A 13,034-nucleotide genomic window follows, 5' to 3' on the forward strand; every position below is an offset into this window, starting at 1 on the left:
ACATCTTTAGTCATAAGGGAAATGCAAATCAAAACAACCCTGAGATTCCACCTCACACCAGTAAGAATGGCTAAGATCAAAAACTCAGGGGACAACAGATGCTGGCGAGGATGTGGAGAAAGAGGAACACTCCTCCATTGTTGGTGGGATTGCAAACTGGTACAACCATTCTGGAAATCAGTCTGGAGGTTCCTCAGAAAATTGGACATTGAACTGCCTGAGGATCCAGCTATACCTCTCTTGGGCATATACCCAAAAGATGCCCCAACATATAAAAAAGACACGTGCTCCACTATGTTCATTGCAGCCTTATTTATAATAGCCAGAAGCTGGAAAGAACCCAGATGCCCTTCAACAGAGGAATGGATACAGAAAATGTGGTACATCTACACAATGGAATATTACTCAGCTATCAAAAACAACGAGTTTATGAAATTCGTAGGCAAATGGTTGGAACTGGAAAATATCATCCTGAGTGAGCTAACCCAATCACAGAAAGACATACATGGTATGCACTCATTGATAAGTGGCTATTAGCCCAAATGCTTGAATTACCCTAGATACCTAGAACAAATGAAACTCAAGACGGATGATCAAAATGTGAATGCTTCACTCCTTCTTTAAAAGGGGAACAAGAATACCCTTGGCAGGGAAGAGAGAGGCAAAGATTAAAACAGAGACTGAAGGAACACCCATTCAGAGCCTGCCCCACAGGTGGCCCATACATATACAGCCACTCAATTAGACAAGATGGATGAAGCAAAGAAGTGCAGACTGACAGGAGCCGGATGTACATCGCTCCTGAGAGACACAGCCAGAATACAGCAAATACAGAGGCGAATGCCAGCAGCAAACCACTGAACTGAGAATAGGACCCCCGTTGAAGGAATCAGAGAAAGAACTGGAAGATCTTGAAGGGGCTCGAGACCCCATATGTACAACAATGCTAAGCAACCAGAGCTTCCAGGGACTAAGCCACTACCTAAAGACTATACATGGACTGACCCTGGACTCTGACCTCATAGGTAGCAATGAATATCCTAGTAAGAGCACCAGTGGAAGGAGAAGCCCTGGGTCCTGCTAAGACTGAACCCCCAGTGAACTAGACTGGTGGGGGGAGGGCGGCAATGGGGGGAGGGTTGGGAGGGGAACACCCATAAGGAAGGGGAGGGGGGAGGGGGATGTTTGCCCGGAAACCGGGAAAGGGAATAACACTCGAAATGTATATAAGAAAATACTCAAGTTAATTAAAAAAAAAAAAAGTAAAAAAAAAAAAGTAAAAAAAAGAAATGTAAATTAAAATCCAATAAAAAAAAGAAAGAAAAAGAAAACAGTTTCCAAAAACCTACTTTGAGATGTCATTTGAGAATGTCAAAGAGCAATAAAGCAAGTGACACAGCTTATGCTGGCAAGGACATAGAGAAAAGGGAGCACTACTCATGGCTGGTGGGAGCACAAACAGCCACCATGGAAATCAGTATGGCAACTACTCAGGAAACTGGGAATTGATATATCTAAAGATCTGGCTACACTACTGCGATGGTTTTTATATGCTCAGCCCAAGGCGTGGCAGTATACAGAAAATGTGGTACAGCTACACAATGGAGTACTACTCAGCTATTAAAAACAGTGACTTCATGAAATTTATAGATAAATGAATTGAACTAGAAAATATCATCCTGAGTGAGGTAACCCAGTCTCAAAAGAACACACATGATACGTACTCACTGATAAGTGGATATTAACCCCAAATTTGGGATACAATTTACAGACCACATGGAGCTCAAGACCAAAGTGTGGATGCTTCAGTACCTCTTAGAAGGCAGAACAAAATACTCACAGAAGGAAATAGAGAGAAAAAGAGTGAAGCAGAGACTGAAGGGAAGGCCATCCAGAGATTGCCACCCATGATGATCCATCCCACATGCAGTCACCAAACCATTGCTGATGCCAAGAAATGCATGCTGCCCGGAGCCTGATACAGTTGTTCCTGCGAGACTCTGCCAGAGCCTGACAAATACGGAGGCAGATGCTCACAGCCAACCATTGAACTGAGAACAGGGTCCTCAATGGAGGAGTTAGAGAAAGGACTGAGGTAGCTGAGAAGGTTTGTAACCCCATAGGAAGATCAGAAATATCAACCAACCAGACACTCCACCCCCAGAGCTCCCAGGGACTAAACCACCAACCAAAGAGTACACATGGAGTGACCCATGGCTCCAGTCACATATGTAGCAGAGGATAGCCTTGTTGGGCATCAATGGGAAGAGAGGCCCTTGGTCCTCTGCAGGCTTGATGCCCTAGAGTAGGAGATGCTTATGTGTCTAAAATGCCTTCTTTTCAAGGACCCATATTTAGGCCAGAAATTTTTATTGAAGTTTGTCATCACTTTCTTCTAGTTATGTGATTTTTATTTGTCCCAAAGTATTTGATTTGATATGTGTTGTTTCATTTTTCTTCCAATATCTTGTTGGTACTTTAAATTTGTTCTGTGATTAACTAAATAAGCTAGTGTGGTGGCCTGATGAAGCTGGCTCCATAGGCTCAGAAGGAGAGGCACCACTGGAAAGGATTAGGACATGTGACCTTGTTGGAGTAGGTGTGGCCTTGATGGAGGAAGTGCATCACTAAGAGTGGGGTTTGAGGTCTCCAGGGCCCAGGCCAGGCCTGATGGCGCTCTCTCTCTCTCTCTCTCTCTCTCTCTCTCTCTCTCTCTCTCTCTCTCTCTCTCTCTCTCTCTCTCTCCCTCTCTCTCTCTCTGCTGCCTGCTGATTAAGATGTAGAACTTAATACATTTCCAGCTCTGGGTCTGTCTTCAAGCTGCCATGTTTCCCAACATGACAATAATAGACTAACTCTTTGAACTGTAAGCTAGCCCAATTAAATATTTTTCCTTTATAAGAGTTGCTGTGGTTGTAGTGTCCCCTCACAGCAATAAAAACCCTAAGACGGCTAGCTAACATATTTTCATATCATCAAATTATATCTGAGGGTGCTTTATTAAAATTAATCATTTTAAACTATTTCAAAGGGAATCAAGTTATACCTGAGGGTATTTAATAATAGTCATTTTAGACTGTTTCAAAAGGAAAACTTGCAGTTCAAAGCAGAATAATTTCATCATAGAAGGCAGCTGATGATTCCAAAGTGCAACACAATTTAACAGCCTGTTGGAAATTGGAAATTAGAAGCAAACAGTACTCCTGTGCCCACTGCACACTTCAGCAGATGCTGTAATGACCAAACAACCTGAGAATCACTTCCCTACAGTCTATTGGAGGCTCAGCCCCATCTGTCTCTCAGGAACCACTTCCCATTCAGATGAGGTCTTCAAAAGGTCAATGGAAATAATGTGTCCAATCGTTTGGGTGATCCCCACTGATTAGATCAATTGCCTAACATTAAAATGCCTTTAAAGACATTCAAAATTACAAATGTCAGTCAAGGTGGTACATTTGTCTAAACGCAGGAAGGGGACACCTTTGGCATTTCAGCTCAAGATTCAGTTGAATCTCACAGGTAGCAGTTCTATCTGAATTCTTCCCCCAACACACACACACACACACACACACACACACACACACACACACACACACATCTCATCTCCTTTCCTTTGCGCCCCCCACTGATCCATATTCAAGCTCCACGCTTTACAAAAGTGGCCAGTAAGTACTTTCTCTGCCTTCGTTTTCTAAATTATAACTTGTTGCACGCACACTCTCACAGTTTGCTTTTAAGTGTGTTTGAACTTGTGAGAGAGAAAAAGAAAGGAGTCATCAAAATCTCCCATAAAGACTCTTTCAATTTACCCAATATCACCAGAAATGCAACTGCTTTTCCACATTTCAGCTTGTACTGAAACATGGTCGGCCCTCATCAAAATTACACTGATATTCAGAATCCTTCCACTACCCAATAAAAACTGAAACACTTTGGGACATAAAAATGATTCTTGTAAGTTCTGTTTTACTCAAACAGACATGGTGAGAGTAGTGTGTTAGTTGCCATACCACTGGCTGAAAGCAACCCAGAAACACTTTGGGAAACACGAAAAGGCCTTTTTAGTCATCTTCTTTGACTAGAAGGAGTTATGTATGGTTCTAAAACAAAGGCTAGAGGTTGAAATGGCAGTGCAAGTGACTGGTGGCCACTGAGGGGAAAAACCTGGTTTGTTTTTTCTACAGAAGATGACAGAACTGCTCTCTATCTGGTGTCTGTGATGAAGAGCGCCGGTCTAAAGCATTGGTTCTCAGTCTGTGGGTCACGACCCCTTTCACAGGGGTCACATATCAGATATTATGCATATCAGTTATTTCCATTACAATTCGTAACAGTAGCAAAATTACAGACACGATGTAGCAATGAAAATAACTTTATTATTGAGGGTCACTACAACATGAAGAACTGTATTAAGGGTTGCAGCATTAGAAAGTTTGAGAAACACTGGCCTAGAAAAACCAAATCTGAAAATTGTTTTAAGAGAAGTCGGAAGTCTTGGGTTTGTGTTTTACTTTTTAATGATATTCTTCATTGTGATGTGTTAACAACCATTTTAACATGTAGTTTGTATTAATCCTTAGAGAATTTTACACAATTTATTTTGATCACATTGACTGCCCACAAATCTTCCCAGATCCAACTCCCTACCTTCTTACCCACCCCCAAATTCACTTAATAATCCACTGAGTGCAATTTGCACTTTCCTCATACTTAAGGATGTGAAACTATCAGTGGAATGTGGTCAACTTACCAGGTGTCATACCCTTTTTTAAAAAACAAACAAACAAACAAACAAACAAACAAACAAACCCTGACTCTCTCTCCCCCAGAAGTCATCAACAATAGCTCCTTAGGAGTCAGGGTTCATGAACCACTCCTACCTCCTCTGAACAATATTGACTGGCCTGATGTAAGTCTTGTGCAGACAATCACAGCTACTGGGGGAGAGGGGGGTTGTCATCATTTTGATGATTTTGTCAAGTCCAGAAAGCACTGTCTCCCTGCAGTCCTAACCAACCTGTGTCTCTTACAGTCCTTCAGCTAACTCCTCCTCTGTGGTTTCTGAGCCTTGGTGGATGGTGACATAGAGGTCCCATTTGTACAGAGTATTCCACTGACACCCAGTCTCTTCACTTTGACCACTTGTGAGTTGCCCTTTGACCTTCACATAGTTGCTTTGTTATGGGCACACCTAAATACATGTATACACTCACAAACACAGACATACACACAGATACACACATACACACACACACAGACACATGCACACGTACACACAAGGATTAAAAATTGTAAATTCAATTAAAACGTTTGTAATTTTTAATAAACTTTTTCCTTTTCTTTTTTTTTGGAGCTGTAATAAACTTTTTAAAACACTGATTTTTTTTTTGGCTAAATATTTTTCTTTTTATTTTCTTCTCTCAAACAATATATCCTGACAGAATTTTTCCCTCCCTCCACTCCTCCCAGTTCTGCTCCCACCTCCCCTTTCCAGAAATCTACTGCTCCTCCATTGACCTGCAGAAAAGAAAAGGCCTTCCAGGGATATTAACTGGACACAGCTTGATACAGCATGACAAGGTGCAGTCAGACTAGGCACGAACGCTCATATCCAGGCTGGATGCGGCAGCCAGTATGATGAAAAGGGTCCCAAGAGCAGGCAAAGGAGTCAGAGACACCCTAAGCCCTCCATGATGTTTCAGCCTCTGTGAGCCCCAATGAGCCTCGCTTAGTTGATGTTATGGGGTCAAATTCTCCTGGTGTTCTTGACCCTCTGACGCCTACAATCCTGCCTCTCCTTCAGAATTCTCCACACTCCACCTAATGTTTGGCTGGTGGACTCTGCATCTATTCCCATCAGCTGCTGGATAATACATCTCTGATGATGACTGGGCTAAGTACCAATCTATGAGTATAGCAAAATATCATTAGAAATCATTTCATTGAATTTTTTTCTGTCAGTCACCTTTGGTTCTACTCTAGGTCTCTGAACCATCCAACTTCTGGATCCTGGCCACCTAGGCAGTGTTGTAATGGCTCCCTCTCACGGTTAGACTGTCATTAGTAGGCCACTCCCACAAGTGCTGAGCCACCATTGCCCCAGCACATCTTACAGGCAGGGCAGGTTGGCCCTTGTTAGGCTCACCTCTTAGATGCCAGGAAATTTCCACTGTACTAGGTTTCCACATTGCCCTCAAATCTGCCGCCACCCCATTTCCAGGTGTCCATCCCTGTACTCTATAATTTCATCTCCCTCCTCCACCTGATCCCTCCTGTTCCCATTCCCACTGGTCCCCGATGCACCTGCAAAATCTATTCTATTTCCCTTTCCCTGGGAGATCCATGGATCCACCACCACCACTCCAGAGCCCTTGCTACTTAGCTTCTGGGTCTGCAGATTGTAGTGTGGTTATCCTTTACTTAACAGCTAATATCCAGTTACAGGTGAGTGCATACCTGTAAGTGCATACCATGTTTGTCTTTATGGATCTGGGTTGCCACACTCTGGATTACTTTTCTCAAGTTCCATCCATTTGTCTGCCTATTTCAGGATATCATTGTTTTTAATAGCTGAGGAATACTGCATGGTGCTCTACCACATGTTCTTTATCCACTCTTTGGTTAAGGGGCTTCTAGGTTGTTTCCAGTTTCTGGCTGCTAGAAATAAAGCTGCTGTGAACACAGTTGTGGTATGGTGGAGCTTCTTTTGAGTGTATGCCCAGGAGCGGTACCGCTGGGTATTGAGAGAAATCTATTCCCAATTTTCTGAGGAACCTTCATTTGATTTCTGTAATGGCTATACAAATTCACACTCCTACCAGCACTGGAGGAGTGTTTCCTTTTCCACATCCTCACCTGCATGAGCTGTCACTTGAGTTTTTTTTCCTTAGTCATTTCAAAAGTTGGAACCTCAGAGTTGCTTTGAGTTACATTTACCTGATGGGTGTTGAATGTCCCTTTAGTTGTCTCTCAGCCATTTCAGCGTCTTCTGTTGAGAATTCTCTCTTTAGATCTGTATCACAGTTTTTAATTGGGTTATTTGGTTTGTCGATGTCTAGTTTCTTGAGTTCTTTATATATTTTGGATATTAGCACTCTGTCAGATGTGGAGTTGGTGGAAAACTTTTCCCACTCTATAGGTGTTGTGCCAGGAAGCTTTTGTGAACCCCAGTCCCCAAGGGATTGTTTCTGATGTAATCACATTAGAGTCTCTATTACAAACCCACAAGACAGTTTGGTGGAGCAGCCCCAAACTCTCTTTGGGACAAGGTTTTATAGGAAATGGGAACAAATGAAGGAGTGTCCATCCAGGAAAGCATCTAATTGAATGACTATTGTAAGCTGACAGGTGGGTGCTGTGAGCCAAAACTGTATACAATCCTAAACTGTCTAAAAGTACATCTGAAACAATCAACAAAGTTAATCTGTAATTAACTGTTGTTAGGAAGTAGCTAGGGAGTAACTCTGGGGTGTGGGCCAAGGACAAGTCATGGGATCCTTGGTCCTGGCATTTGGGTGCAGCTTGGGTTCAGCTGCAGGTCAAGTTTATTATTTTCTTTCTTTTTTTAATAAAAAATTGTATTTACTTAGAAGCATTCAGAATGTCAACAAAACAGTTGCAACTTTTTGAAATTACAGAGTGGTATTCAGTTAACAGAACAACAGTTATCTTCGTATAAGCTGCATCAGAGACAACTGAAGATGGAAAAAAAAGAAAACCAAAAGAAAAAAAAGAAACCAAAAACCAAACTACTGTCCCCATATATAAATAATTTGTGCTGTGCACCAACAAGAACCTGCTTTCATTACCTTGCCAATTTACCACCCCAGACTGTACCAGGCAAGGTTAGTGGCTATTGAGAATACCACTGGGACAGGGTTATCCAAAGACACATTTGGTAGTATGTTAACTATACAAAAAAAGACACTGTACAGTTTAAAAACAAATCTTACACAGCCTTACATTTCAATTTTTTTCTTTAAAAGGAGTGAGTTGTGTACAGGGGGTTAAATGCTTTATAGACAAATTAAAAACTGTGCTAGAACCAACGTATTCATTATCTTCTTCTTCCTCCTCCTCTTCCTCTTCCTCTTCAGCCTCCTCATCATCTTCCTCTTCCTTCTTTTTCTTGCTCTTCTCAGCCTTGACCATCCCCCTTTTCGCTGCATCAGGTTTTCCTTTAGCTCTGTAGGCAGCAACATCCTTCTCATACTTCTCCTTCAGCTTGGCGGCCATCTTCCCATAGGGCTGCTTGTCGTCCGCGGCAGTGTTATTCCACATCTCTCCTCGTTTCTTTGCAACATCACCAATGGATAAGCCAGGATGCTCGCCTTTGACTTTTGGGCGGTACTCAGAACAGAACAAGAAGGCCGAAGGAGGTCTCTTGGGGGCATGGGGTCCTTGAACTTTTTTTTGGTCTCCCCTTGTGGGGATGTAGGTTTTCATTTCTCTTTCATAATGAGCCTTGTCAGTCTTTGCCATATCTTCAAATCTCCGCTTTTCTTTAGCAGACATGGTCTTCCACCTTGTTGAGCACCTCTTGGAGGACTCTGAGAAGTTGAAAGAAGCATCTGGGTGCTTCTTCTTGTGCTCCTCCCGGCAGGTTTGCACAAAGAATGCATATGAGTACATTTTTGCCTCTCACTTCTTAGGATCTCCTTTGCCCATGTTTAGTTGATTTTCCTCCACGAAGCACAGAGTCGCCCAGTGCCCGTTCGGCTCTCGCTTGCCCCGGTGCTGTCTCTCTGGAGCTCAATGTACTGACTATTATTTTCTTTTAAGATGGAGGCCAGTCCCAAAATGGAGTAGGTTTGGCCACTCATAGGCTGCTACTTTGTCTGATTAATGGTGTCCTTACATAAGACTTTCAGTTTCATGAGGTCACATTTATTAATTGTTGATTTTAGTGCCTCCATTATTGGTGTTCTGTTGAAAAAGTTGTCTCCTGCACCACTGTGTTCAAGACTACTCTTCAATACTCCTCTTCCATCAGGTTTAGTGTATCTGGTTTTATGCTGTGGTCATTAATCCACTTGGAACTGAGTTTGGGGCAGGGTGGCAGGTATGGACCTATTAGCAATTCTATATACAGACACCCAATTTAAACAGCATTCTTTGTTGAAGATACTGTCTTTTTTCTGGTGTATATCTCTGTCATCTTTATCAAAACCCCATTGTCCACAGGTGTGTGGATCTACATCTGGGCCTTTGATTCAATTTCATTGATCAACATGTTGCCAGTACCATGTAGTTTTTATTGCTATAGCTCTGTATAGTTTGAGATCAGAAATGGTGATACCTCCAGAAGTTCTTTTCTTGTTTGGGATTATTTTAGCTATCTTGAGTTTTTTGTTTGTTTTTTTCATATAAAATTGAGAATTGTCCTTTCAAGGTTTGTAAAGAGTTATATTGGAATTTTGATGGGAATTACATTAAATTTGTTGATTGTTTTTGGTAAGATGGTTATTTTTACCACGTTAATCCTACCAATCCCTGAGCATAAGAGATCTTTGTATCTTCTGATATCTTCTTCAACTTCTCTTTTCAGAGACTTGAAGTTCTTGCCATATAGATCTTTCACTTACTTGGTTAGATTCACACCAAGGTATTTTATATTGTTTTTATCTATTGTGAAGAGTGTTACTGCCCTGATTTCTTTTTCAATTAATTTAGCATTTGTATATAAGAGGGCTACTAATTTTATTTTATTTTTTTAGTTAATCTTGTATCTAGCCACTTCGCTGACGGTGTTTATCATTTGTAGGAGCTTACTGCTAGAATTTTGGGGGTCATTTACGTATACTATCAAATCATCTGCAAATAACAGTACCCTAACTTTTTTTCCAATTTGTAGCCCCTTGATCTCTTTCAGTTGTCTTATTCCTCTATCTAGAACTTAAAGTACTATTTTGAATATATATGGAGAGAGAAGTCAGCCTTGTTTTGTTCCTGATTTTAGTGGAATTGCCAGTTGTTTCCTTTCATTTAATTTTATGTTAGCTATAAGTTTGCTGTAGATTGCCTTTATTATATTTATGTATGTCCTTGTATTCCTAATCTCTTCAAGACTTTTAACATGAAGAGGTATTGGGTTTAGGTCAGAAGCTTTTTGTGCATCTAATGAGATAATTGTATGTGTTTTCTTCTAGTTTGTTTATATGGTGGGTTACACTGACTGATTTTTGTATGTTGAACTATCCTTATATCTCTTGGATGAAGTCTACTTGATCATGGTGGATTATCTTTTTGATGTGTTCTTGGATTCTGCTTCTAAAATTTTGTTGATTATTGTTGTATCTATATTCATAAAGAAAATTTGGAACTATAATTTTCTTTCTTTGTTGAATCTTTGTGTCATTGGAGTATCAGGGTATGTAAGACCTCATAAAATTAATTGAGCAATGTTCCTTCTATTTTTACCTTGTGGAACATTTTGATGAGTATTAATTTTAACTCTTTGAAAGTCTGGCAGAATTGTGTGCTAAAACCATCTAGCCTTGTGGCCAAAGAAATTTTGTGTTACAGAAAAGACTAAATAATAAAGTAATTGAACAAAATCTCTAAAGCTTTGAAATATTATAATGTTCAAGTGCTAGACTGGTAATATAAATAATGATTTTTTTTTCTTTCAAATAGGTAGAATTCTCCATGAGGAATCCATGTTCTGTGAATGAGGTCTGGCACAGAGAAACTGACAAGTGTTTAGATTTGGAGAAACAATTGTTGGTTGAGTGTGCAGAAAGAAGGCAGGCAGGGTAGGCAGTAAGCAGACTATCATCTGAGGGTGGGATGATCAATGTACTGTACCTGGTTTCATTTTAATTCAAAAGAAACAAGCTATAATTCTTTCACTGAATTTTCCCAATAAAAATATACTTTCTTTTCTTATTATTTTGAGTAAATCTAAATCAACGATCAAGAGATCAGTTTCTTGCCTATAATATGGAGAACCAGTATCTGGATTCTGGGTGACATTACAGAAAATTTCTTAAAGCACTGTAAGATTTACTGCAGCTTCTCAATCTCATTACTCTGATGGGGACCTTGCTGCCTGGGGAAAACACAGACAAATGCACTTTCTAAAACACCTTAATGATTTCACTAAAATTTTCTGTCATGAGTATTTCAGGAAGAACTCTAACTCAGGAGGAGGCTAGCTATTCTGTAGACTGGCTGTAGAGACACTCAAGAGTCTTAGATGTCTTCCCTGTCTGAATCACCATCATGGCCCTATGACCTACGCAGGCTATTTTGTGTCTTACTCCACTTTCCTGATTCATGTAGTTTTGAGATTTAAAAGAAAATTAAATCATTTCTGTTAGGCACACAATGATCAAAAATGAAAAATCACTAGTGTGGAGTTTTGTATATGACAGTTTTCTTTTCCATATTATAACAGTTTGAAGCTTCTGGCATAGTTTCAAAAGGTTTTTCTATTCATTTCTTTATATATTTGTGGCTAAGCATGTTAATTCAAAAATATCTAATTGGTCAAGAGTAGATCTAAATATTAGCCTTGAAAAGCATGCCCTCTCTTTGGTTTGTGTGTGCTCATGTGTGTGTCCTTGTTATCAGAAAGCGTATGTTTGCCTTTACTGTTGAGGGAAACTCTGCATTCACATCAAATGATGCTGGCACAACTACAGACAACAAGCTCTTGAGCTTCTGTTTTAAAAGAACTGGTTTTGACAGCTCTAATTATGGCTTAGAGAAATGCCAGTCAGGTAGCTGAACTTGTGTTTCAAATACTAACCCTCGGGACTGGGCATATTAAATATTCAACAGGAGCATTAAGAATATCATACATTTTACATAGAATATTTTAGTTCCTACATGATTTCCTCGATGGAATCATTGGTCGGCCCAATCCTTTGCTACTCTTACCTGAATTATGCACCAAGGGAGACATGTTCCTATACGAGGTAACCAGAATAGCCTCTGTGCGGTAAGTCCTTGTGAACATAAAAGCACTTTTTAAACTATACTCTGTTGCTATTTGGTGAAGCAGGCTAAGAACACAGAATTAATTTTCTTTATGAGGAACATCTAATGAAGCTTTGTTTCACATCTGACAGAGATTCCCCATGTGTAGAGAATAGCTTCCTGGACTCAGAAAGAGAAAAGAAATCCTATTCCCCGTGCAAAGATGGTGTGGATGTGACTGGGTTCCTAAAGGGATAAAGAAAGCAGGTATAAAATATTATTGCTGTTGGACCCTTCCTTTTAAAAGTCCAGGCAGGATTAAAGGATTTTCTAAGGAGTGGTGGTATAACTGCTGTGATCTCATGGTGAAAGAAAGAATAGATCTCTGGCAAAGGGACAACATTCTGTTTACTTTTCTTGGATTCTTAGAAGTATAAAAAGAGTACTACTAGATGTTCAACTTGGACAAGTTGCTTTTCCTTCTTATGAAAACATGTGACTTTCAAAACAAGTATCTATGTGACTTTTATCCTTATGTTATTTTTCCTATCTAAAATCCAAAGTATTAGAAAATCACAATTTTAAGTTGGTATAATACATCTAATTATAAAACCAACGTTTCTGACAGCCTGGAAACAGTGTGCCTGCTTTTGGAAATATAATTTCAGCTGGAAAGATACTAATTGGTTACTTTACAATATAGATGCACTTTAGTTATTTGAAAGTAAGCATATTGTATGCATTTTAAACTCTCAAATATGATGGTAATACACACAAAGTAAGAATAACAGTAAATGTTAGGTCCAGTTCTTCTTCCCCAAGGCTCCTAGGAATAAGACTCAGACTCAAAATATATTTACAGATATCTTGGCGATATAACTCTGACTAGATCATAACTTAGAATAGCCCACTTATTTTAATCTACATTCTGCCACATGGCTGTTACCTGTGTCTGGGTACCATGCATCTGTCTCCTCACATCTCCCTGGCAAATCTTCCTGTACCTGGCTCTATCTCAGAATTCTTTTGGCCTCCCAGATGTTCCACATTCTATTTCCTGCCTAAGCCATAGACCATAGGCTTTTTAAGTGACAGGTGATGAGTCCATATAA

At 40.1% G+C, this 13,034-nt stretch overlaps 1 pseudogene; it reads right to left on the reverse strand.

Moving 5' to 3' along the window:
* Positions 1 to 7,965: 7,965 nt before the first annotated feature.
* Positions 7,966 to 8,667, reverse strand: Hmgb1-ps22 (high-mobility group box 1, pseudogene 22; annotated as a pseudogene).
* Between the last annotated feature and the right edge of the window lie 4,367 nt (positions 8,668 to 13,034).

Source organism: Rattus norvegicus, chromosome 18 (assembly GCF_021556685.1).
Source record: "Rattus norvegicus strain SHRSP/BbbUtx chromosome 18, alternate assembly SHRSP_T2T, whole genome shotgun sequence".
Classification (NCBI taxonomy): Eukaryota; Metazoa; Chordata; class Mammalia; order Rodentia; family Muridae; genus Rattus; species Rattus norvegicus.